Raw genomic sequence first — 25,810 nt, 5'->3', positions numbered from 1 at the left:
GGTACCCTAATATAAGTCCAGGGAACAACATACACCTTCCCTTGGCAGTCATACTCCTCAGAGGTGCCTGGTGGCGTGATTCACCACAACCAAAATTTACTTGTAGCCTGACTGTGAGAAAGGGGGGGTCAAATGGACCAACTATGTCTATAGTTGGTCATATGACCATTTCATATGAACGAGCCTTATAAGGTCATAACTCCTAATAAGGACATACTGCCTTTTATGGACTAACCCTTTCACCTACTTCCATGCTGAGCGGGGGTTCTTCCCAAACGATATTGCTAAGACGACATCCTTAGCGCATATGAATATGTTATGAGAACAATACCTATCCACCTCTCCTTTCCATGCACAAGGTTTAATCCCCGTCATCCTCATTCTAAACAATAGCTAACACACGCACACGGACTGTATAAAAACAGCACCTCTTGCTATCAGTAAAGAGGAGGGACTGAGACTTCACACCGACACACTGACCAAAGACGCTGCAGCTCCGACATGCAATTGCTCCAGCTGACAGTAGTCTGACTATCCCTGGCGGGGTGTCCAATTCGAGTCCAGGACTAAGTCCCACACTCTCACTATTTCAGGCAATGGGGTTCGACTAAATCCTAGCAGGATTCCTAGCTCTTAGGCTTAAGCTCTTTCGCACCTACTCACATGCTAGGTACACTAGGGTACATCTAGACAGGCATCGTAGGAGTACGCACTATCTTTTATAAATGCATTTTATATTCATGTATCTGTTCATGACTATTGCAAAATGGTAGAACTGTACTATTCCTTCGTATTCACTGTACTGCTGATCTTATATCTATCCTACTGTGTAACAGTTGTAGCAGCGCATATATTTTACACTACAAGAACAGCGGTACAATAAATTCATATTGTAAACACGCTCGACCGTTTCTTCTGTGTATCTCTCTGAGAGAAAATGAGCACGCACAAGTGACTGGGTGAAAAGTAGTATATTGTTTCCTGAGGAATCAGGTTTGCCAAAAACAAGAGTCTCTGATAAAAGGAGATTGTAGTGGCACTGTGAGCAAGCTAATGCAAAAATAGGCAAACATACTCGGCGGGGTGTACAGAGTCAATCTGCCACGAGACCCACAGTATATGTTATCCAAAAACAGCACAGGTCCTGCATGAAGGGTACTATAAGAACTACACTACAATGGGGTCGCCTGAAAGCCGTCACAGGACTCTACTCTTTGAAGAACCCTGTAAGCTTGAGGCTACGCACTTTACTCCTCAGCTTGCCATGACACCATTGAACAATTTATCCTGGATGTTGTTGATTGATTCCTTGGCAGAACTGTAACATACCAAGTGTACTGGCATCATTGCTGCTAGGACGCTTTGTTCCTTCTTCTCCTTTTTTAACATTTTCTAATACCTCAATTTCACCAAACCTGAGACTATTTTACAAGCACACTCTGCTGTATGTTTTACACACTTTATGCACCAGCCTGTACCTTACCGTGTCGCAGTTGAATGGTTTATGTTGAAGAGTGTTGATTGAGTCTTAGGCAGAACTGCAACACATGTGGTGTATCTGCATCATTGGTGATAAAGTGCTTTGCTCAATTTTCTTCTTTTTACATATTTTTTAATTCATCAATTACATTAGACTTTGCAACTATTTAGAAGCACATTTTGCTGAATGATTTATCTTGGATGTAGTTGATCGATTCCTTGGCCAAATTGCAACATATTATGATAATACACTGGTGGGAAAAGATGCAATGATTATGCAGTGACATGAAAATTTGTATTGGCAAACGCTTGCCTTGAACTGATTATTCATGAAGCGGATGATTCTCTGTCTTAACCACTTTTAAAAATTGTTTTCTGAATTGTTGGTTTTAAATAACTAAAAACAATCAAATGTATCCATCTCCATGTTTTTAAATCTCACTGTCTATATGTCTCTTTTCCATTGCAGGTCGGATTTCTGATATCATAAGGTATATCCTACACTTTGAGGTTTGTGACCTTTTGAGAATTGGAATTTGTCAAATAACACAACTATAAACCCAATCATTGGTAGATTAGGTTACATGGTGCTGCCTTAGTGCCCAGATCCACAGAGACTTTAAATCGCATGAAACACGTTGTCCGGCATTCTCACTTTCCTGTGAGCTGTACCGGATCATTATCTCCAACACAGCCGCCCTTTGTTTTTATTTACAAGAGGTCCCACAAAATTAAAATATTTGAGGGTCTCTTTTAGTTATTTTATAACACACTTACACCAATCTACACACACCTCCGGCAAAGAGCACCCTTGAGGGCATTGCAGTACCGGCCCAACTTGGAGCTGCCCGATGATGAAGCATGACACCCAGCTGGGTGTGTGAGGGCTTTTGCTTCTGAGCAACCAGATTCCCCTGGTCTGCTTGTTCAGACCTCTCCCGGCCTACTGCCTTTTCTGATTCTTTTAGGAACTACATACTCTATTTGTATACAGATAAGAGACGTTCACAGTCTTGCTCTGAGACTGATAGGCACCGAGCCAGGGGCAATCAGGTCATTGTCCAAGAGACAACAGCACCTTCTATATTTACCATGGACGGCTAGCAATGTATTCCTTCCTCAACTCAGTCAAGTGTGCACTCCATTTCTTCACCACTGGCCACCAAACCTACATCCTTGGTATGACGGTGAAGCTTCTCAGGTTTGAGGCGTTTACTCTCGACCATAGACCTAGAAGCCCCAGTATCCCTCAGGGGGGGGTACCTTCCACCCATTAATACTGACTTCCTGGCAAGCGGATACTTCATGCCCTCTCCACTGGCTACCAATCCTGTATCCTTAGTTCCAGGTAGCATCTCCTCAGGCTTAAGATACTTCCTTTCAACCATAGTGTGCAAGGATCCAGTATCCCTGAGGGCAAACACTTTCCTCCCATTGATACTAACTTCTTGCACAAATCCCATTGTATTAGGATGCATGAGTTTCAGAGCATCTGGATCCCTTTCCCAAATATCAATAGCTACATGGTAAGCGCAACTTATCCTTCTTCAGTACCTTCACCTATATGTAACATGCTTGCATTCACAGGTGCCGCTGGGTCAAGTTCTTTCTCTTTACAATCTATTTTAAAAGGGTTTTGTAGTATCCTGCTCATGTTAATGTTCTGCTATTTTCACCACCTGCTCAGCCAGTGTGAATGTGCTGTATTAGGTAACCTCCCTTATGTCTTTGGGTAGGTCTTGGGTGTCAGTCCCATTTACTTTAGCTTCCCACACTCATTTCAAAGGTAGGTCATGGGTTTTAGTCCCATTTACATTAGCTTTCCTCCCCTACAGATGGGGAAAGGACATGGGTGTTTGTCCCTTTTACAGAAGCTTCCACCCTTTTTCTCTGGGGGTAGGTCCACCCTCATTTCAGGGGTATGTCATGGGTTTCAGTCCCATTTACATAATGTAGTTGTACATTATTACCCATTCCTAGGGTGTGTCTTATGGGGTGTTAGTCCCATTTCTGCCAGTGGTTTCTCTCAATTGAGGGTTGTCCTTTATGGGTGACATTCCCATCTACATTATCTATCCCCTGCTGGGGTGCAGTTTATTTTTAGTCCATTATTCGACTTTCCTGTTAATCGCACCCTTCTTTATGCTTATATCATTTATATTGTCAACTTTGATAACACAATGTTACGTTTAGGGACTTTGCTGTTATGTACTTCCAACGTTATGCTTATATTTTATTACATTCACAATTTGTAAATGGTGAAGGATGACTAATACTTGCTGTAATTTCTTCTCATCTTCTCTTTTTCATTGCTTGTTCAGTTCTCCTTGTGATGTTATTTCCTCTTTTCATCATTGGATTCCGGACCACTCTTGGTTGTTGTGCTACCTTGTCTATAGTCTTTCGCCACTGAAGGGTCTTTCTTTTTCTTATATGTTTAGGTGGAGATCTGCCCTTCACATCTCGGTGTGTCTGGGTGTAAGGCTGGTGTTTAGTTCTATGTCCGTCCTTCCTTCCTTGCATGCCTCTCTGGCCAGTGGGTGTGTCTGGGGGTAGTCATTGGTGCATCTATGTCTACCTGCTAGCTTGTGGTTTCTTACACCTTATCACTGTTTTCTTCTATATTGTAATTCTTTGTTGGAGATGATGGGTCATTTATATTTGTGTATATTTACCCCTTGCTTCCTCTTTGTTTCCTCCACCTATCTCTTCGCTCTTTCCTTTCTGTTCATTTCTATTGCATTCATTCTGTTACATTAGTGTTCCACACATTTTTTCCTTTCCTGGGTTCTTATTGTTATATATTATTAGTACAGAACTTCTGCTTCTGTTGTATAAGAAAGGGGGATATGTAGTATCCTGCTCATGTTAATGTTCTGCCATTTTCACCCCCTGCTAGGCCGGTGTGAATGCGCAGTGTGCTGCATGGAATGTTGGAGTGATGATGCATATTGGAATGTTGGTTGGCTGTGAGGTGAAGTCTGACAGTTGAGAGCGGGCTGAGCAGCAGGCAGGCTGTCCTGGTGGGACTGCTTTACAGGAACATACCTAAATGTAACTATCTTCAATAAAACTTATTGAATTACTTCCTACCTGCGTGGACTTCATTACTACAGGTTTTCTTCTCTTCTCATGATGCTCCTTCCGGAATACACCTTTACCATTCCCATGTTTCCTGGGCCCCGTGGTGCTGGCATGTATTGAAATGGATTGCCATGGGAAAGATGTCAAGGGGGTGACATCACTGGGTTCTGGGTGGAATGTAGGGGGGAGTAGAATGTTAAATTTTATTATATATCTTTATTGCAAAATTGATCATTGTAAAAGAGGGAGATGTGTGGTGTTGACATGTATTGGAATGGGTTGCCAAGGGAAGGATGTCATGGGGTGACATCACGAGGTTCTGAGTGGAATGTAAAGGGGATTAGAATGTTAGATAGGCCCATTGGTGGACACAGTTGGAGAAGAGCTGGCTGGTGGTGGTTGCGTTACCTGCTCTCTTTTTGTAGAATAAACCTACTTGAGTATTTACCTCAATCTTCGTCCCTACAGGCCCTACTCGAGTCCCATGAGAATTATCCTGGCCCTTACCCTCCAGTTTGGGAGAAGTCTATAGAGAATTATTCTCCCTCTTTGGCTTAGAACTGAGCTCCTCTAACCCTCTGTGAACCCTGTTAGCTAACCACTTATAACTAGCACTGCAAGTTTTGTTTGATCCTACTCTGTAAAATCTGACAAATTTTGTCTAAGTGCGGTACAGCACTCCTCCTTGAGTCGCTCTGTCACCATCAACTGGGTAAGGGACTTAAAATCCTTGGCCTTCATCCCTCTTACCCATTTGTTCCAATCACAAATACACCATGTATCCAAGTCTCAAATGGAACGCAATTTGCTTTCTTGTAGTCACAGAACATCTGCAGGTAAGGAGCTGGCTTCAGCCCACTCCACCTGAGAGCTTTCTTCATTCACCCATAGATCATCTGGTCTGCCACAGGCCAATGATTGCTGTTGCTTCCAATGACATGCACCTCATTAAGGCAGCTACCTTAGACACATCATTAACGGCCTTACAAGCGACTTCACAGCTCACAAACCATTCCAAAATATCCTGACCTTCCACATACACATGCACAAGATCATTTGGAAACTTGGCCAACACCTGGCCTGAACTGGAAGTAGAGTCACTTATCCCAGATTGAGTTATCATTGCTGCCAGCCTAAGTTTCTCTTTCTCAAGGGCTATCTTTTCCGTTTCCAGCTCTATCTTTTTTCTTCTTTTTCTCCTCTCACTCTCTGGCTGCATCATATCGCTTGTGAGAGATATCTTGATTCATGAATAACATTTGCTTAGTATTATTAATATTTTGCATTAAAAACAACACTGTACTTTACAGAAGTATGTTTTTCTTACATTGGCCAAACTAGGCCCATATTTGGCCCAGGCTCTATTTTGAATTTCAAACATGGCTGTGTTTTAATTTCTCACTGCATGCTTCCAAATGTGCACTAATGCTTTTGGTGAGCTTTGGAACAAGCTGTCTAACAATGTAACTTTTCATGTCCTATTCTTATTTAAGGCAGTTATTGTTTTGAGTAATTACATTTGTAATGTTACAACTAGTAAAATTAAGTTAGGAATAAACAGATTAATAGGTAGGTCAATAAATGTATTCATCTAAAAATAATTTACATAATACTAAATACTATTGAAAACACTTGAAGAGTTCTCAGTCAATGCAACCATAAAAATGTAAATAAGAGGAAACATTAAGACATCATAAAAGATATGTCATGATTAGGCCACAATTGCAATGTAGATTTTCCTAATAGATTATGTCGGAAAGTCTTAATTTTATTAAAGACACAGAGGCGAGTATTATGCTTTCTTATCTTGCATTTATTCAATTAGCAGCCAAGATAAGTACTAAAACTACAGTTCCTAGAGTGCCAAGCAAACAACTGGCCAATGGAAACACACTAAATCAGAACATCATAACCAATCAGGCAGTAGAAGCAGGTATAACGTCATAACTGACTGCGAACAGTCCTCTTTTTGCTGGCGAGCAGCTCAGATAGAGACAACAAATAGTGGAACAATAGGTAACACAATGCATAAGGCCAAAGTCCAGGAACAAAACTCTTGACCAACATCCAACTAGGACGGTCGAACAGCAGGAATCACAGTGGAGGAAGCCAAACAGGAAGAAGAGGAGTCATGAAGAGGTGCAGAACACTCTTGTAGATTATTAATTCCATCTTGAAGATGCAGGGGGCATCGCTGGAGTCGCTATAGGGAGGGAGAAAAAACACAAATTAGAAGTGTTGAGATGGGATAATACTCGCCTCCATGTCTTTAATAAATATAGACTTTCCTAAATAATCTATTAAGAAATTCTACATCTTATGGTAAGACCGGAGGCTCCTATTATGCTTGTTCAAAACATATCAATAACCAAAGAAACAGCAGAGACAACTGGTGTGCAATAAAACATATGGAATACATTGTCATTATACCAATCCGCAGAGCTCAGAATGTCCTCCAAACGAGAGCCTGCCCAAAAAGCTTTGGAGGCCATGGCTTTTCGGGTTGAATGGGCCCCAAAAACCGAGACGTCAATGCCCGCGAGGGATATGACCCAATGAACCCAACGGGCCAAAGTAGCAGAAGAAACAGGAAGGTGGGGCTTGGGAAAAGAAATGAGAAGTTGGGAGTGAGAAGACGTTCTGAGATCGACGGTTCTTTGTTCGTATACTTTGAGGCATTAACCTACACATAGTTTACAATGGGAAGGGAAATAAGGAAAACAAGACAGAAGTTAAATTTGTCTTAGTACGTTTATTAACTTGAAACAACACTCCAGTAGGAGAGAACTGGCAAGAGGAAACATCCAGTGCCTTAACATTGAAACATGTTTAATTGAAACAAGACAAAGTAACATGGTAAGCTTAGCAGAGAGCATTTTCAGAGAAAGAGCGGAGTTGTCTAGCCAATCAGAAAATAACCTGAGAACCAAATTAACATCCCATAAATTAGAATACTAAGCCAACGGAGGTTTGGAAAATCGTACTCCTCATAGAAGGCGGCAAATGAGAGGATGAACTCCAACAGGCTTGCCATCGATAGGACAGTTTTTAAGGGAAATGGCTGATCTATACAAATTGACTGTTCTATAGGACTTACCTGCACTGGCTTCGGAAGCCAAGAAATTGACCACAAAGTTTAGAGGGGCTTAAACTTGATCAATATGTCTTTCCAGTCACCAGCTAGACCATAAAGACCAAGCAGACTTGTAGGCTTTAGAGGTACCTGGGCCCAGGATTTACTGATAAAGAGAGAAGCTTCTTGCGAAATGAGGTCAGGAGGGACAGACTGGAGACCTTCCAAGCGGACAGAATCAAGGAGTTGTCCAGGACGAGACTATGAGGAAGACCCAAGGGATTCAGAAGCAGATTGTTGCAGACAAGGAGTAGAACCAGAAAGTCCACCATCATCTCCAGAAGAGACGGGAACCAAATCTGTGATTGCCACAATGGAACTACTATGACCAGAGAGGTCGATTGGCTGCGAACCTGAGAAAGTACTCTGTTGATCATGAGGAAAGGAGGGAAACCGTAATTGAGATAAAGGGACCAGTCCTGGAGAAACACATCTGTCGCTAATGCCAGGGGGTCCGGCCGCCAACTGAAGAAATGGGGCAATTGGGCGTTAAGGTGAGAAGAAAAAAGATCGATATGAAAAGGGCCCCATTTTTGAGAAAGAGACCGGAAAACAGATGGAAGAAGCTTCCAATCGCTGTAGTCTCGAAGGTAGCGAGAATGCCAGACTGCTATAGACTTGAGATTTCCAGGAAGATACTCTGCTTTGAGTAACAGCTTGTTTCATAGGCAATACTCCAAAAGACTCTTTGCTAGCTCTGTTAGAGGTTTGGGCTTGGTGCCACGTAGATGGTTTATGTAGCGTTCCGCAGAAACATTGTCCATGCGAAGGAGAATGGAGCAGCGTACTCTGTTTTTCGTGAGGCTTTGGACTGCAAAGGAGCCTGCCAGCATCTCTAAACAATTGATGTGCAATTTCGACTCCTCGCGAGACCATGTACCGCCAGTCGATATTGGACCACAACGGGTGCCCCAACCCAATAGGCTTGCATCGGATTCTAATACAAGTTCTGGGGCCGAAGCGAAGATAGTCCGCCCATTCCAAGCATCTAAATGGTCGATCCCCATTGGAGCTCGACGCGAGACTCTTGATCCAAAGCGATGAGGTCGGAATAAGCCATACAGACATTGAAGGGCGTGATAATGAAGAGGCCCTGGCAAGATAGCCTGGATGGAAGCAGAGAGGAGGCCAACGATCCGAGCATGCGATCTGAGGGAGATCAGAGAGGTTTGACACACGTGACTTTATGGTCGAGACCTTCGACTGTGGAAGCCGAAGAGACGCCGTGGAAGAGACAACGAGAAAGCCCAGAAATGTGATGGTCTGGGAAGGAATAAACATAGACTTTTTGATATTGAGAAGGAAACCCAGATCTAGAAGAGATCGAGTGGTGTTCAAGTCTGACAAGAGATTCTGCTTGTCGGTGTTCATAAGCAGAACGTCGTCTAGGTAAATGATCAGCCTGAACCCGAGGGATCGTAAGTAAGACACCAGTGGTTCCATGATTTTTGTAAAGCACCATGGTGCTGACGAAAGGCCGAATGGAAGGGAGCAAAAACGGTAGGTGACGTCCAACCATTGGAATTAAAGGAATTTGGTGTGAGAAGTGTAAATAGGAATGGTAAGATAAGCATCTTGCAAATCTAACCTGACCATCCAGTCGTTTGGGCGAAGAGTATCTCGCAAATGAATGATAGTTTCCATTTTGAAGTGGCGATACACCACAAATTGATTGACCCATTTTAGATTTATAACAGTGCGCATTTTCTTGTTTTTCTTTCGGACAAGGAAAATAGAACTAAGAAACCCTGACGGATCTAGAGGGGCAATTAGAATGGCCTGTTTTTGGAGAAGGTTTTGAATCTCCACAGAAATGAGGTGAGACATGTCTGCCAAAAAGACTAGAGGAGGAGGAAAAACTGTTTGGGAAGATGGGGCGTAGAACTCTATAAGATAACCTTGGACGGAGTTTAGAACCCAGGGATCTGCGGTAAGAGCGCACCATTTTTGGATGAAGAGTTTCAAACGACCCCCCACTAGGGAAAGACCTACTTTGTTGGTTGCTGTTGTTGTGTTGGAAATGTTTCTGTCCATGACCTCTGTAGCCACAACCTCGTTGTGGGTATGACTGAGGTTTGTACTCCTGATAGCCTGTGTTGAAGGAGCCTATGGTGCCTTGATTTGGATAGGAGCGGCCGGAAGAGCATCTCCTGCCTCTGCCGGCCCGCCCAAAAACCCGAGGGGAAAATACTTTTTTAATAGATTGTTGAGCCTTATCCAAAGAGGCGAAGGAAGTGACAAATTTACTGAGGTCCTTAACCAGGGAATCTCCAAACAAAAGTCCATCCGCCTTGATGCTGGGATCTAGAGGAGCCAGATTAGCCCACTTCGGATCAAGCTTGATAAGAAGCCCTTTACGGTGTTCATGAGTGATTGCTGCGTTGCCGTTGCCTAATAGACAGAAGGCTTGTTGGACCCACAAACAAATATCTTCCGCATTCAAATCATGTCCTTCCAAGCAAGCAGCGTCTGCCAAGTCAAAAATCTGCTCCAAGGAGCCCACAATATCCAAAAGCTTGCCATGGCAGGTGGACCAAGCTTTATCCACCCCTTTGCGGGGGTCTTTGCCAAATTTTGAGAAAAATTTAAGAAGAGGTTGGTCAATGGAAGGTGCAACAGTAATGTTGGAAGGTAAAGAAGGTATGGGACATTAAGATTTTAAGTTAGACCGGGCTGACTTGTCGAGGGGAACCCAAAGTCTGGCTGAAATATAATCACCAACATGCGAAGCCGGGAATCACTCGGTGGAGTTATGGTGACGGATAGTGGACGGATCATGGGGGCACCTTCAGAGTTTAACACCGGAGTAAAAGCCAAGGAGTCAGATTTGAATTTCTTCGAGGGGGGAGAAGGAGGATCGGAAACATCAAAGACATCAAACAAATCATTGTCTGCGTCACCCATATCATTGCCGGTGTCCATAATGGTGGATATGACCAACTTTTTAGGTACCTCAATGTGTTTGAATTTTGATTTTCTTTTACCGTCAGAAGATGACAACCCCTCTTTAGAAGGAGGCATGGGAGGAACGGGGTCCTCAATCTGGTGTGAAGGGACTTCGCCAATCAAGTGTGAGGCATTTTTGGGGATATTAGAAGACACAGAGGGTACTAATTTTCTTTTTCTGCTATCCCCCGCAGAATGGACCAAGGCTTTGGACAACAGACTGAGCATTGAATTTTCCATGCCCTTACCAAAACGTTTCATAGATGCTTCCACAGCATTCTCCTCAGAACTGTTGATAAAAGCATTCAAATCACCTTGAAGGCTTTGCCTTCCTCATTATGCAGGTCTGAAGCAGGGGAGCTATCAAGTTCCATTGTGAGAAAATTATTTCTCCACACGGAGAGAAAAGGGTTCATTTAAAGGACCGGGAGATGCAGAGCGTTGAAACAGGGCGGAAACCAAAAGGGAGACACTCCCCCAGAGGCGGCGCTGAAAGAAAGTGAAGAACACAGCACCGTGAGGCACAAAAAGTCAGAAGCGCCGCTGAAAAAGACGCGCACTGAGAGGGAAAAAAAGGGCTCAACAGGCGCCGCGCTCTGAAAGAACGCGCCGCGTTAGACACAACAGTCAACTCGCACGAGTGGGGAAACAGCTGAGAAAGCGATAAACTTGCACAATTTGGTAAGCGCGAAGGTCACAACATTAAACCATACAAAGCATAGCAAATGTCACATTTAAACAATAATTATATTAAAACATGTAAGGATGGAGCAACGAAGAGAAGGCACTTATCTGACTGCGAGCAGCAAGAAAAGAGGACTGTTCACAGTCAGTTATGACGTTATACCAGCTTCTACATCGTGATTGGTTATGATGTTCTGATTTAGTGTGTTCCCATTGGCCAGTTGTTTGCTTGGTCCTCTGGGAACTGTAGTTTTAGTACTTATCTTGGCTGCTATTTGAATAACGGCAAGATAAGAAAGCATAATAGGAGCCTACGGTCTTGCCATAAAGTTTCATAATTTCACTTTATTATGAAAGCACACGTAATGCAGCTCAATACTCCATAACAAATTTTTGGTGAACGAAGTTGTTTTAAGTACACCAAGGCAAACAAATAATTTCTAACATTCGTAGTCCATAAAATCAGAAGCAGAAATCTAGAAGCAAAGATTTGTAGAAAGTGCAAAATGGCATGAAATGAACTGTGCGTTGCTTAGAAGAGGGGTCACAAGAACATCTGGGGAGGAACCTAAACCAGGAGCCCTGTACAAGGAATCCTAGCAAAAAGTACAAGTGCTCAGTCACAGTCTTGTGAGATATAATCTGTGTTGCAGGTTGTGTATTAGTGTAAGGTAAGGCTTCAACCCCAAAGTTGTAATCAATTTGGAATGATTAACAACAAATTGCAAAGTTTGTGCATTAATTGCTCGAACTCTAGAGCAGTGCTCGTAACACAAGGTTTCACCTGTTCTTAGGACGTAGCAGTAATTAATGCAGAATGAGCGAAAAGTTCCATGATGCCAATCAGTCTGAATGTCCACTTAATTAGTTTAAACAGGGAATTTCACCCATTTTCTCCAGCGCTAAAACAATCATTCAACAATATTAACCTGTAGAAACCTGCTTCCGGTGCACACTTGATTTTTTGCCAAAACATTAAAGGGGCAATACGAACCGCAACATCTAGATAGCTCAGACTTAACTCTGCATGCCCAATTAAAGAAGGTACCGAAGTCGTAATCCATAAGAAACTAGGTCTGCTGGAAATGGAGACGGTGGAATAGAGATGGAATAGCCAATGGAGGAGGTGTCACACTCTTGGCTCAATGTGCTCTGCAACAAAGAGCCGAGCCTTTCTGTTTCCTCTGCCCTTGCTACTTACTTTTTTGTTTCAGCTTGATTCATTATGTGTCCTTGTGTAATGTAATTGGTGCTCATGTAAAGAGCTCCAATACCTTTAGGTCGAGTGCACACTATATAAAACTGCCCAAAAATGTTTTTTATGAAGTGGGACACAGCCTGGACAAGAAACTAAAAACTGCCTCTATGGCTCTCTGAAGTTGTTATGATCTAATTTAAAGTAAATGGCCCCAGTCATACCCAGTGTTGAAGAATATCCCCAAATAGTTAAAAAAGGAACTTTATCCACTTCGACACCTTCATTCGAATGGCACTTAGTTTTCTTATTTTTGGGGCTAATAACTATTACATATGAATTAGAAAAGTTGACTCTTAGCTCCAAGTTATGCATAAAGCAAGTAAATTACTCCAAATGTAATTGTAGCCCTTTAGCTAGCAATCGGGATTGCATTGTCTGCATATAGGAGACATGGAACAGGACAGATGCCAACCTGGGGCATACCCTTCCCATTGTGTATTAAGTGGCTTTCCAATCCATTGATGTAAATTAGAAACAGGAAAGGCACCAAGATACAGCTGACGTACCCCTCTATTGGAATTAATTGGTGTGGTAAAACCCCCAACCCCCCAATTCTTCCCATAACCTATATTTACTGTAGTATTGCAGTCTAAGCAGTGTAACAATAGCCTCTTCTACATCATTGGTCATCAATATGCTCTATAATTTGGAATGGTTTACATGATCAAAAGTGCAGGAGAGGTCAGTAAACGCCATGTGTAGAGCACCTCTCCTGGCTCTAAGGTATTTCCCCATTCTGAGCGATAAGTTAAGGCATTGCTCGACTTTTCCTATAATGTGCGATTTTCATTGTCAACTTTATGATAAAATGTGCTCAGCCTGGAGGCATGCCAGGCTCTTGGTCGTCAGACTTTGGTCTTGAGCCTCTCGATTGGTTTCCTGATTTTTAGAAAACACACATATTGATTGGCTGCATATACAGGACTTAAAATGATTTACGGATTCAGTTTGAGAGAGCTGCATTAATTATTGACAACTGATTTCTATAATTAATTGAGCTTCATGCTAATTCTCTGTACCTGATTTAGAATGCATTTAACTGATTTTGTTACTGACCATATTGTAGGCTTCTCTAATGCACTTGAATATTTTAATAAATCAACAAAGGAGTGTACCAACAAAGTAGATGTACCAACATTGTTTCCCAACATTCATAACCTATGAGGCGAGTGCTGCTATCATCAGCATCCTATAGTTGGCCCAGGTGTTGATATAGAAGAAGCTGTATTAAAGTCTATTAAAACATTTGCAGGAGAGGTTTTCACACAGCACCAGGGCTTTAAACGCGACACTGAAACAGGACCCAATCAGGCTCTGTATCCATGTCCTTAACTTTACTGGTAAAAACACAAACGATTTTTGAATAATTAATATAAAGAACATTAAGGTAGTCCATGTCAGTAATTTAGTTGCAGTTTGCTTTCCCTATGAGTGATAACTATTTCTAGTTTTTTGTCCTGTTCTAATTTTTTTGGTGTAGCAGGTTACTCTTGCATAGTGCACACTTTGAACAGAGGCGCCTCGAGGTATTTATAAAAGACATGACTGAAAGTGTTGGGAGAGTAAATTGAAGGCATTGTGGGTTTCTCAGTATCAGTGGGTCAAAAAGACTTTCATAATACATGGTAATCCAATCCTTGGCTTCTCTGTAGAGCACACAGACACACACACAATCGTTGACAAAGCCAAGCACAAAGACACACAAACAAATTCTATGGCAGGACGGAGGCTACGATTATGCTGTCTCATTTCTTTACTAGAAATGCTCATCAGCCAATCAGAACAGAGTAAGAAAAAACACAACTACATTACCCATGAATACCCTGGGTAACCATAGAGAATACATGCTATATAAGGTATCATAGAGGACAACACTTCCTCTTTCTTTGCTGCTCCGCAGCCAGTTAAGTGCTCTTTTCGCTTTACTTATGTATTTTGCATTGTGCTGGTTTCTTTACAACTTTGTGTGTCTTTACCTGCGGTGCGCACCGCGCTTTGTGCTTGTCTGCCGCTTTTGAGTTGGTTTTGTCTGGGGCTTCGGCTCGTCGCGTGGTTGGCGATCTTGCTTGCGGCAGTCGGTGCAGGGAGCGTGTGTCCGCCTCCCCAGTTTCGGGCGCGTTGTGCCAGCGCCAGTTTTTAAGTGGAGTGGGAGTTTGGGGGCGAGGGACTGCGTGCGAGGTTCGCGCGTCCCTCTCTTAGCTTCAGGCGGCTGTTTCCGCACATGCGCAGCAGTTTGTTTACTTTTTCGCTTCCGTGTTCTGTCACGGAGCTTCTCAGGTCGGAGCAGCGTTCTCCTTAGCCCACAGCCTGTTCGCTTGTTGCCCCCGCCTACACCCATATAAAAGAGATTATTTGGGCCGTAATAATACGCATAGGCTTTGCCTAGAGTGGCTTCATATTCAGCAAGCCCTCCCTCCACATTGAAATTACATTTTTTGTGCTCTCAGGTTATACCTGACTTGTGCTTGGCTTGCTTTGGGGTTCCACTCCCCCCTGATTTTGCATTTGGCTGTTGATATTGTTTTTCCTTCCTCACGTGGGCAGATTGAACACTATGGGAGATTACTATGAGGAAGAAGGCTATTATGATGAGGAAGAGCCATCAGGCTCTATGGAACATGACTTGATGAGTCAGGCGTTGTTCCAGGCCATTGCCCCGTTGAGGCCGCATTTGTCAGAGTATGCAACGCAGCAAGGTTGGTTGCCTCCATCTTCAGGGCGCTCTAAATAATCTCCCAAAAATCCGCACCACTCGGATTCTGCAAAATTGGCTAAGTCGCTGTCCTCTGCGCAGTCTTCTGGTAGATCTTCAAATTCTGCACGCTCGTCCCCTGTCTGTCATGCTGATGGTGGTGACTACACTTCTGATTCTTCATCCTCTGGTCCTGTGAATCCTCCTCCCTCGAAGAAAGCTCGCAAGGAGCATTTTGTGGACGCTCCTTCCACTCCCCACTTGCTTACCTTTGACCCTTCGGACATTATCCATCCCAATTCTTCTTCATGGCTTCCGTCTCCTGAAGTGGCTGATTATGTGCAAACTCATATTCGCCAGCCGTTTGATAAGGATGTGCGGGCCCGATTACAGTCAGAATGTCCCCGTCCGGATCTCTCTGATAAACTTGCTGATACTCCAGAAGTAGACCCAACCATGGTGACCTACCTCAAGAAGTATTCAAAGGATCCCAAGAAAGGGTTGGACAGAGCCTGGCGTTCCTGTCAGGATAAGATGTTGGATCTTCTGGGTCCGCTGACAAAGATTTTGGACTTGGGCTTTCAGGCCAAGGAGTCTGGTGATGGTATTGATCCTGATGAGTTGGTAGGTTGGTCTCAGAGGGCCATCTGTCTGTTGGGCAATGCGAATTGCGCAATTTCCTGTGAGCGTCGTCGCTCAATTCTTCTCAAACTTGACCCAAAACTCACTGATTTGGCCCCATCTGAGTCTGGTTCCCTAGCTCAAGGTTTGTTGTTTGGGCATCCTTTCCTCAAGGAATTGACTAAGTTTGTGGCCACCTTCAGTGGGCTTGACAAAGCCCAGTCTTCCCTTCGGCGAGCTTTCCGCCCGGTTTTTGGGAGGGCCGGACGACGGGGACGTTCTTTCGGCCGAAGGTCCAACCAACAAAATCAGCATGGTTATCAGTCCCAGAAAGGTGGTGGACAGGATTCCTACAACACCAACAAATCCTTCTTCTATCCTTCCCGCAAGGGGAGAGGACAGTTCAAGAAAGGCGGCTACGGTGGAAACCAAGGAGGTAGTCATGACTCCTCTAACTCAGATGAGTTTGCTTCTAGACTCAGAGGTTGTCTTGGGGGGCAGGTTACGCTTTTTTCTCCACAATTGGCAATTGATCTGGAACGATGCCTGGGTGTTGGAGATGGTGCAGGGTTACAGAATAGAATTCTACAGTCGCCCTCTCCAACCCAATTTGCCTCTGCCCCTTGTTTTTTCTCAACGAGATCAGGAGTTCATTTCCGCGGAAATCGAGTCTCTTTTGGCCAAAGGGGCCATAGTTCACACATCCCTTCACCCTCAAGGTTTTGTCAGCAATGTTTTTCTGGTGGAGAAAAAGGGAGGCGGGGCACGTTTGGTACTCAATCTAAAAGAGTTCAACGGCGGAGTAGTGTACCGTCACTTCAAGATGGAGGGAATCCATCTTCTGCAAGACCTCCTTCAGGAAGGGGACTGGATGGTCCGACTCGACCTGAAAGATGCTTATCTGTTGGTTCCGATTCACGGCCCTCATTGGCGCTTCCTCCAATTCCAATGGCTTGGGACGTGGTTCAAATACACTGTTCTCCCCTTCGGCCTCTCGTCAGCACCGTGGTGCTTCACGAAACTTCTGCGGCCGGTGATGGAGTCCTTGCGATACCGCGGGGTTTGCCTGATTGTGTATCTCGACTATATTCTCATCATGGCGCAATGTCCTCTTCTCTTACAAACTCATTTGAATTGGTCAATAGATCTGTTACAATCACTAGGGTTTCTCGTGAGTCCTCAGAAGTCCGCATTCGTTCCCTTTCAGTCGATGGACTTCCTCGGTTTCTGAATCGACTCGGTCTCTTGTCTGCTCCTCTTGCCCGGTCAGAAAATCAGATCCATCAAGAGGGAATTGAGGTTCATCTTGTCCAGACAGAGTGTTTCATTGCAATCGGTGGCTCGGATTATGGGTCTGCTGTCCTCTTCGATTCAAGCGATCTTCCCAGGTCCGTTGCAATATCGTGCTCTTCAGCGTCTCAAGATCAGGCCTCTCCAGAAAGGCCTCAGTTACTCGGATCACAATTCTCTGTCGGAGGATGCACGATAGGAGATGTTATGGTGGCTGGAGCACATGGAATCTTGGAATGGCCGTGCTCTGTTCGGGAAATCTCCAGATGTGGTGATAGAATCGGATGCCAGTCTGTGGGGTTGGGGAGCCCGGTGCGGCCCGGTCTTGACGGGGGGCCGTTGGTCCCAGGAGGAATTGTCGCTTCACATCAATTGCTTGGAGCTGCTGGCGGGCTCCTTTGCGATTCGTTGTCTGGCCCCGCAAGCGATGAATTGTTGCATACTTCTCCGCATGGACAATGTCTCAGCGGTCCAGTATGTCAACAAGTTGGGGGGAACCAAGTCCAAACTTCTGGTGGAGATCACGAAGGATTTTTGGCAACTTTGTCTGCAACGTCAGATCACTGTTATTGCAGAGTACCTTCCGGGTCGCGACAATCGGATAGCCGACTGGAACTCCCGCCATCTGAGGGATTTCAGCGATTGGAGACTTCATCCTCGTGCATTTCGGGCTCTGTCCCGGATTTGGGGGCGTTGTCACATCGATCTATTTGCCTCTCGCCTCCACAAACAACTTCCCCAGTTTTACAGTTGGCGTCCGGATCCGGAGGCTCTGGCCACGGACGATTTAGAAAAGGGGGTGGTGATGAACAGAGTGTCTGAGTTAAACAGACCACTCTTACCCAGTCCAAAGATCAGGGCTTGATCCATCACCGTTATTTATCTCACTGCCCCACCCCAGCTCAGAACCTGGCTATATGCAAATCAGTCTGTCCCTGGCCCAGTGCATCATGGGAACAGGGCAGACTAAACTACCAAGCCAATTCTTCACCAGAAAGGAGACAAGCTACCGGGGACCGGTTTCTGGCATTTCAGCCTTCTTCGGCCCGGCTTGCTTGAATCCTGATGGAGCAGTGAGAAAGGGACTCATGTCTGAGCATACCCTGCCACACCTATAGTGGCCAAAAACGATTTAGAAAAGGGGGTGGTGATGAACAGAGTGTCTGAGTTAAACAGACCACTCTTACCCAGTCCAAAGATCAGGGCTTGATCCATCACCGTTATTTATCTCACTGCCCCACCCCAGCTCAGAACCTGGCTATATGCAAATCAGTCTGTCCCTGGCCCAGTGCATCATGGGAACAGGGCAGACTAAACTACCAAGCCAATTCTTCACCAGAAAGGAGACAAGCTACCGGGGACCGGTTTCTGGCATTTCAGCCTTCTTCGGCCCGGCTTGCTTGAATCCTGATGGAGCAGTGAGAAAGGGACTCATGTCTGAGTATACCCTGCCACACCTATAGTGGCCAAAAACGATTTAGAAAAGGGGGTGGTGATGAACAGAGTGTCTGAGTTAAACAGACCACTCTTACCCAGTCCAAAGATCAGGGCCGAAGAAGGCTGTAATGCCAGAAACCGGTCCCCGGGAGCTTCTTTCCTTCCCAGTGTAAGAATCGGCTTTTGTAGTTTGGTTTGCCCTGTTCCCATCATGCACTGGGACAGGAACAGACTAATTTGCATACAGCCAGGTTCTGAAACTGGGATGGTGCAGGGAGCTAAAAAACGGTGTTGGATCTAGCCCTGATCTCTTGACTGGGTGAGAGCTTTCTGCTTAATTCAGAGACTCTGTCCCTCACCACCCCTTGTTGTAAATATTCTTGGCCACGGATGCATTTCTCCAGGTCTGGCCTCCTCTCCTGTGTTATGCCTTTCCTCCTTTTGTGATGATTACCAGAGTGTTGGCCCGCACAAAGCAGTTTCAATCGGAGCTCATTCTGATCATTCCTCTTTGGAGGGCTCAGGCTTGGTATCCGGTTCTTCTGGAGATGAGTTGTTCGACGCCGCTCCTTCTTTCCCACAGGTGGAACCTGTTGCTGGACCCTCTACTCGAACCACATCCCCTTGTCATGTTGGGTCAGCTCCCTCTGGTAGCGTGGCAGATTTCGGGGGACGCTGGCAGGACCCAGGCCTTTCTAGCGACGCTGCCAGATTTATCAGCGAGGCTTGGGCCCCCAACACACATAAACGTGATGCGTCAGCTTGGAAACGGTGGTGTGATTGGTGTTCACAACGGGAGGTGGATCCCGCTTCACCGGATATCGCTTTGATTATCAAATTTCTGGCCTCCATTGCTTCATCAGGTCTGGCTTATAGGACTGTCAATAACTTTTGTTCTGCCATTTCAGCAGGGCATGTTTCTATCGATTGCAACCCTGCTGGGGAGCATCCTTTGGTTTCTAAATTGCACAGAGGCATTCGACTGGTAAAACCACCCTGTCCTAAGTATGTGGCTTTATGGGATGTGTCTGTTGTTTTGCGTTTGTTGGAATCCTGGCCTTCCAACTCTTTGTTGACCTGCAAACAACTATTGCCTAAATTGACGATGTTATTGTGTTTAGTTTCATGCAAACGGGTCTCCGATGTTCGTGCTTTGGACTTTGCTGGTCGTACCTTTTCACCTGAGGGTGTTACTTTTAATATCTCCAGATGCACTAAATGTAATACGTCTTCTGTGACTTATCCTTCTTTTCCACACAACCCACAACTGTGTGTGGTTCAGTGCATCAAAGACTATGAGGTAAGTACTGCACCTTTTCGACAAGATTTACATGGTCAATTATTGATTGCTTTGCAAAAGCCTTTCAAACCTGTGACTCCTGCTACATTAGCGAGATGGGTGCGTTGGCTGATGCTAGAAGCTGGCATTGATGTTTCCCTTTTTGGTGCACATTCTGCACGAGGGGCTATGGCTTCTAAGGCTTTTTCTATGGGTGTCAGTCTCCATGATATCATGAAGGCCGCTGATTGGTCTTCGGACTCTGTGTTTAAAACCTTCTATTTCAAACCTATTGTTGATATTGCTTCTGTTGTGGTGGCTAAGCTTTAAACAAGCATAATTGGAGCCTCCGTCCTGCCATAGAATTAAAAATTTGCAAACATTCGTGACAAGAATTTTCAATTCTATTAAGGACAGGAGGGGAAGATTATCCCACCCTGTTCTATGCCTGCATATCTAATGTTGATTGCATTTTTTGCTTTGTATGCAATTGTACTATGCTATGTTTCATGATGCTCTTTGCTGTTTTTTTACCCCCCCTATCTTTGGTTCTTATATGCTTTTGCTCCATTTTGAATATAGAGTATTACAACTCTGACTTGCTTTTCAGGTTCTGATCCTAAATGAAGTTCTTGCTGCGCGTTCTCTGCTTCCTGTGGACTGTGGTTCGCCCCGGAGGATCTTCAGCTGCGGCATACTCCGCTTCTGCCTTCCGGTGGTCTGCTACTTCGTGCTGTTCTTCATGGATCCTTTGTTTAGTTTGGGACTATGATTTTTTTCTTCTGTGAGCTGTTTTCTTATGGACAAAGAAAGAGGAAGTGTTGTCCTCTATGATACCTTATATAGCATTATTCTCTATGGTTACCCAGGGTATTCATGGGTAATGTAGTTGTTTTTTCTTACTGTGTTCTGATTGGCTGCTGACCATTTCTAGTAAAGAAATGAGAAAGCATAATCTTCGCCTCCTGTCCTTAATAGAATTGAAAATACTTGTCACATATGTTTGCAAATTTTTAATCATTGACAAAGCCATTAGTCCTCCTGATTTTACGCGTAGGTAAGTTGTGGTATATATCTGGATGCAATAACAGAAAGCTCAGCGAAACACCAAAATGCTGGTCGTTTCGTACACTGTGAAAATGACAGACGTTTAGTTTACGTTTTAAGCCATGAGAGTAATTACATACATTTCGGAGAAGAACCCCCCCCCCCGTTTTTATCTTACTTAAAGCCCTGTAAGCAAGCACCCTCAATTTGAGTATATACACATTTCACTGGGTTTTTAGATCTCGCCTCTCAACGCGCATGCGCATTGAGCGAGACTATAGGGGCTTAAATAAGCTTTACCTAGACTGGCGATTGACTGGCGATTTGATGCTGTGCCCGTGCGCTTTTAGGTCAATGCGCAAGCGCATTGACCTAAAATGCGCGTGCACATCATCAAATCGACATCTGTTCCCCAGCAGCACTCCTCCCACACCTTTGAAGTAAAGCTTAGCTTCACTTCAAAGGCCCCTGCTGCTTCACACCCTCATCGCCGCTCTCCCCGCTCGGCCCCCTCCCCTGCCCGCTGTGTCACATTTCTCCTCCCCCTCCCCTTCTCTGCCTTCCCTCCGTCTTGCTTTTTTTTTTTTCCCGCTCCGCCCCCTCCCCTGCCCGCCGTGTCGCATTTCTCCTCCCCCCTCCCCTTATCTGTCTTCCCTCCGTCTTGTTTCATGTGGATTTGCCTCTATGTCTGGACGTTATGTGTTTGAGATGTGTAGGTAGTCACACCCTCTGTTATTACAATTGGTGCAGAGCCCTGCCTCGTAACGTGCTGCGTTTGTCCAGTGTGATTGTTTCTTCTTGACACCGTCTGTGTTGCCAGGCATTGCTAGAGGCGCTCTGTGAAGACAGAGGTTTCACAGAGCACACAGAATGACTAGTTCAGCCTCAGCAGTTCTTCACATTCTTGTGTCCATTCTTAATTTACTTCACGAATGTTGGGCATCGAGGCAAGAAGCCCAACCTGCCATAGAATATTCTTCCTGTTCGGCTTCATAATAATTAATTTTGTATAAAATAAAATGAGCTTAGGAAATCCCACTGTATTTTACTTCACATCTCCCTCCTTCCTCTAATAGATTAGTCTAAAACCTACCTCACACCATTGTATGTATGTGTTGCCTGCCTCCATGGTTATTAGATTCGCTGAACTATTAATAACCTCCCTAGCTATTTTATGCTAAGCCAAGTAACTATCCCCACATACCTCAGAAAGGTGGCTGGCCCAGATTTGGATATTGATACTAGCAATCAACCTCCATATCTCCCCACCAAAATCCTGGGTCTCTTTATAACTTTTTTCCTTAGTGATTTTCTCTGGAGAGGCAACACCTGTGCAGCCTTTAATGTCTGCACATGAACAAAGCCTCCGTCAGAGACGTACTCGAATACATACACACACTAAACAGTAAGTGTCCTGCATTTTGGCATTCAATAAATCTGGTTTTATGTAACCTGTATATATTACCAAGAACGTCCTCCCATTTCTTTTTCTAGTTTACTTGCATAATGCTTCATGTTTGGCCGTGCATCCATATGTGTGGCTTGTGAGACTGATTGTTTATCGTGTTACTTTTCTGCATGTACATTGCAGGGTAACTGATTGTATATTGTGTTACTTTTCTGCATGTACATTGCAGGGTAACTGTCTAATTGCATAGTGTGGAGGGAGGAGTCCCCGTCAGGGCAGGCAGGAGCCTGGATGTTATATTCAGTGCTTGCTTTTGAATCCAGAGGGGGCGAGAATGGGTGCGCGAGAGAGCAAATACTCAGTGCATTTATAGCAAAGACTTAGTGCATTTAAGTGATTTATATCTAGACTAATCTTTTCTCTTTGGTTTCTTTCTGCGCCTGCACGTGATGACCAGCAGAGTTACAATAATTCATCTTTCTGCTCTTTTCTAAAAAACATTTTAGTTGGCGCATCGCAGTATTATGTTGTAATTGTTAAAAATTCACGGCTTAACTAATGTGCTTACTTTATCTCGGGCTGAAACACTTAAAGTTTGTCTCAGCCTTGCTAATGAGTTCCCTGCCAGAAACCTGGCCGGCAGCCAAGCTTTAACTTCTCATCAATGGTTTCTGTACCCGTTTCACTTTCACGAACTGTACATGCCTTTGTGCACGTTGCTTGTCTCTTATACATGCTATAGTATATTCCTTTACAGATCGGGTATTACGTTTTTTTTTTTAATTGAACATTGTTTTCAGAAATGGAAAGATGCGCCGAGTATTCCTTTGCATACAAAGTTGTTATCTTGAGCAGTGATACAAACAGGATTGCTGTCATTTAAGTACTGCGCATTTCTCCCATTACCGGCCGCTGGAGCTCTGAAGTAACAATTTAATAAAACTATCAAATAACATTCTTCACAAAACTGCCACATTTACAAGCATTGTCAAAGCCATTAGTTCTGGCGATAAGATCCCAACTTCTATGTGTTCTAGGCTTGGTTGCGCCCCATGTTATTATATACTCTGGAACTGTACCTTCCTTGCATGAGACGACCTTACCTCCATCGCCCGGCCGCCACCACCACCGCTCCCCTTGCTCTTCTTTCTCCCCTTCATGCCTCATCCAACATGGCGGCAAAGGGCACTACTGGAAGTTAAAGATACGGGCACTTCCTTCCCACCCTAGATGGCACCTAGTTAGAGGTTAAGCCATATTAGATTGAACTTTGTTTTTAGTAAATAAAACAATATTTACATACTTTTCTCAACAGTTAGTAGTTCTGCAATGACTAAAGTAAGTAGTTCTATGAATATAATTAAATTCCTATTTATGTTCGAAATGTACATTTAAAAAATATTTATAAAAAGAAACACCAATTTAATTGTCACTATAGAATAATAAATACGTGGAAGGTAGTAAAATTCGAACAAGGCCTTCATAGGTGAATTAAACAATATATCACTATTTTTAAATGAGTTACCTGCAGTTCTGGTGTATGTTTTTGGGTAAACCTTTGTAATCAACAAAGCGACAAGAAATACGTCGGCCAACTAGAACCAACCGCACATCCTACTTGAATTGGCAGTTGTCCTTCTTCCTTTTCCATAGTTCTCTTTGTAAAGTGAATTGGGCAGTGGTTGTTGCTTTAATGCAGTAAAGGATCTGTGTCGCGAGCTGTGGTAGGAGCAGCTTTGGATCAGTAGATCTTTTCTACTAGAAGGGGGAGCGTTTCAGTGAAAGAGACAGACGGTGTACCAGTACATATTTGAGGAATAACCCGAGCGGTAGACACTCCCAGAGGTGACACCAGGTTCTCTGGTTGTGTTGAAGGCTCTGGGGAAGTAATCAACAACCACAACCATGTTTATTTTGAATGTATTGCATTACACGGACTTCAGACTCAACTGCACTTGTGATGGCTTACTTCATTCCATAGTTGTAACGTGTGTGCTTGTTTTTTATTATGCATCAAGCTCTTAAACCAAACGTGCCTTCCTGGTATTTCATGGTGCTGGAGTCGATAACATGGTTCTCACTCTCTACCCCCCTATCCCTCTCCCTGCTCTCCTCTCTCTCTCTCCCCCTCTCTCTCCACTCCCTCTACCTCCTTCCCTCTCTTCCTCCCTCCCTCTCTCTCCCGCCCCTCACTCTCTCACTCTCCGTCTACCTCTCTCCCTATTCCCTCACTTTCCTCTCTCCTCTCTCACCCTCTCCTTCTCACTCTCTCCTTCTCACTCTCCTCTCTCCCCCTCTCTCTCCCTCTTTACCTTCCCCCTGCTCTCCTTTTTCTCCCCATCCCCATCTCCCCCTCTGCTTGCTCTCCTCTCTCTCCCTCCCTCCCCTCTCTCTCCCCTCCGTCCTTCGCTCTCGTCCTCCCTCTCTCTTCTTACCCTCCCTCTCTCCCTCTACCCTCTCTCCCTTTCCCTCACTTCCCTCTCCCCTCTCCTCTCTCCCCGTCTCCGCCTCTTTCCCCGTCTCCGTCTCTCTCTCCTCTCTCCCCCTCTCTCTCTCCTCTCTCCCCCTCTCTCTCCGCTCTCTCTCCTCTCTTTACCCTCTCCCTGCTCTCATTTTTCTCTCTCTCCCCATCTCCCACTCAGCACCACCACAGCATAACTCTGCACCACCACAGCATCACTCAGCGCAACCACAGCATCACTCAGCACCAACACAGCATCATTGGTTCAAATATGTTCTTTCAATGTTTCAAGCTGTTTTCAAGCTTTCAAGCTTTATTACGATGTTAATATTTCACTTCTGTTCTTGGATTTTCGTCATAATAAAAAACACTGAACATAATCTTCACAAAAGTTATTTAGAAAAGTTTAAGCTATTGACATTACTAATTAAATAAATTATTTAAGTAATTATTTAAAAAAATTAAAAGCCATTGTTATTTGTAATATCAATACATCTAAGACACGTAAATACAAAACATGTTGCATTACAAATGCTATAGGTGTCACATTTGCAAAAGTTATAACTATTGGCATTGTAAATGACAAAGCTATTAACTTAGCTGTTTTAAAAAACAACACATAAATAAAAAAATAGTCATTTATAAGACCAATAGCTCAAACTTTCCTAATGCGAGACCTATTGCATTTCCAATGCTTGTTTTTGTTGCAGTTTTATACAGTTTTATTACCACCAGTTGCATTACACAAGGACAATTAATAAATTAATCTAATCAAGCAAGTAGCAGGAGAAGAAGCAGGAAGGCTCGCCTCTTTGTTGCAAGAGTACACTGAGCTAGAAAGAGTGATGTCTCCTCCATTGGCTAGCCCACCTCTATTCTACCATTTCCACTTCCAGCAGACCTCGTCAATGCTGATGATCGCTTCGCCCTGATGCTTTCAGAGCAGAAAGCGATGGGATTGCGCTTCTTACTTATATAAAACGCAAGCCCT

The 25,810-nt window shown here is 44.2% G+C and overlaps 1 long non-coding RNA gene across 1 annotated transcript; it reads right to left on the bottom strand.

Moving 5' to 3' along the window:
* Positions 1-6,462: 6,462 nt before the first annotated feature.
* LOC147728295 (uncharacterized) lies at positions 6,463-25,790 on the bottom strand. The gene is made up of 3 exons (XR_015309370.1): positions 25,690-25,790; positions 23,462-23,595; positions 6,463-6,766 (listed from the first exon to the last, which is right to left on the bottom strand). It is a non-coding gene; the product is annotated as an uncharacterized LOC147728295 (long non-coding RNA).
* Between the last annotated feature and the right edge of the window lie 20 nt (positions 25,791-25,810).

The sequence above is a fragment of the Lissotriton vulgaris genome, chromosome 3_1 (genome assembly GCF_964263255.1).
Source record: "Lissotriton vulgaris chromosome 3_1, aLisVul1.2, whole genome shotgun sequence".
NCBI classification, from domain to species: Eukaryota; Metazoa; Chordata; class Amphibia; order Caudata; family Salamandridae; genus Lissotriton; species Lissotriton vulgaris.
Note: the sequence above shows the minus strand (reverse complement) of the source record. Positions and strands in the feature narration are given on the sequence as shown.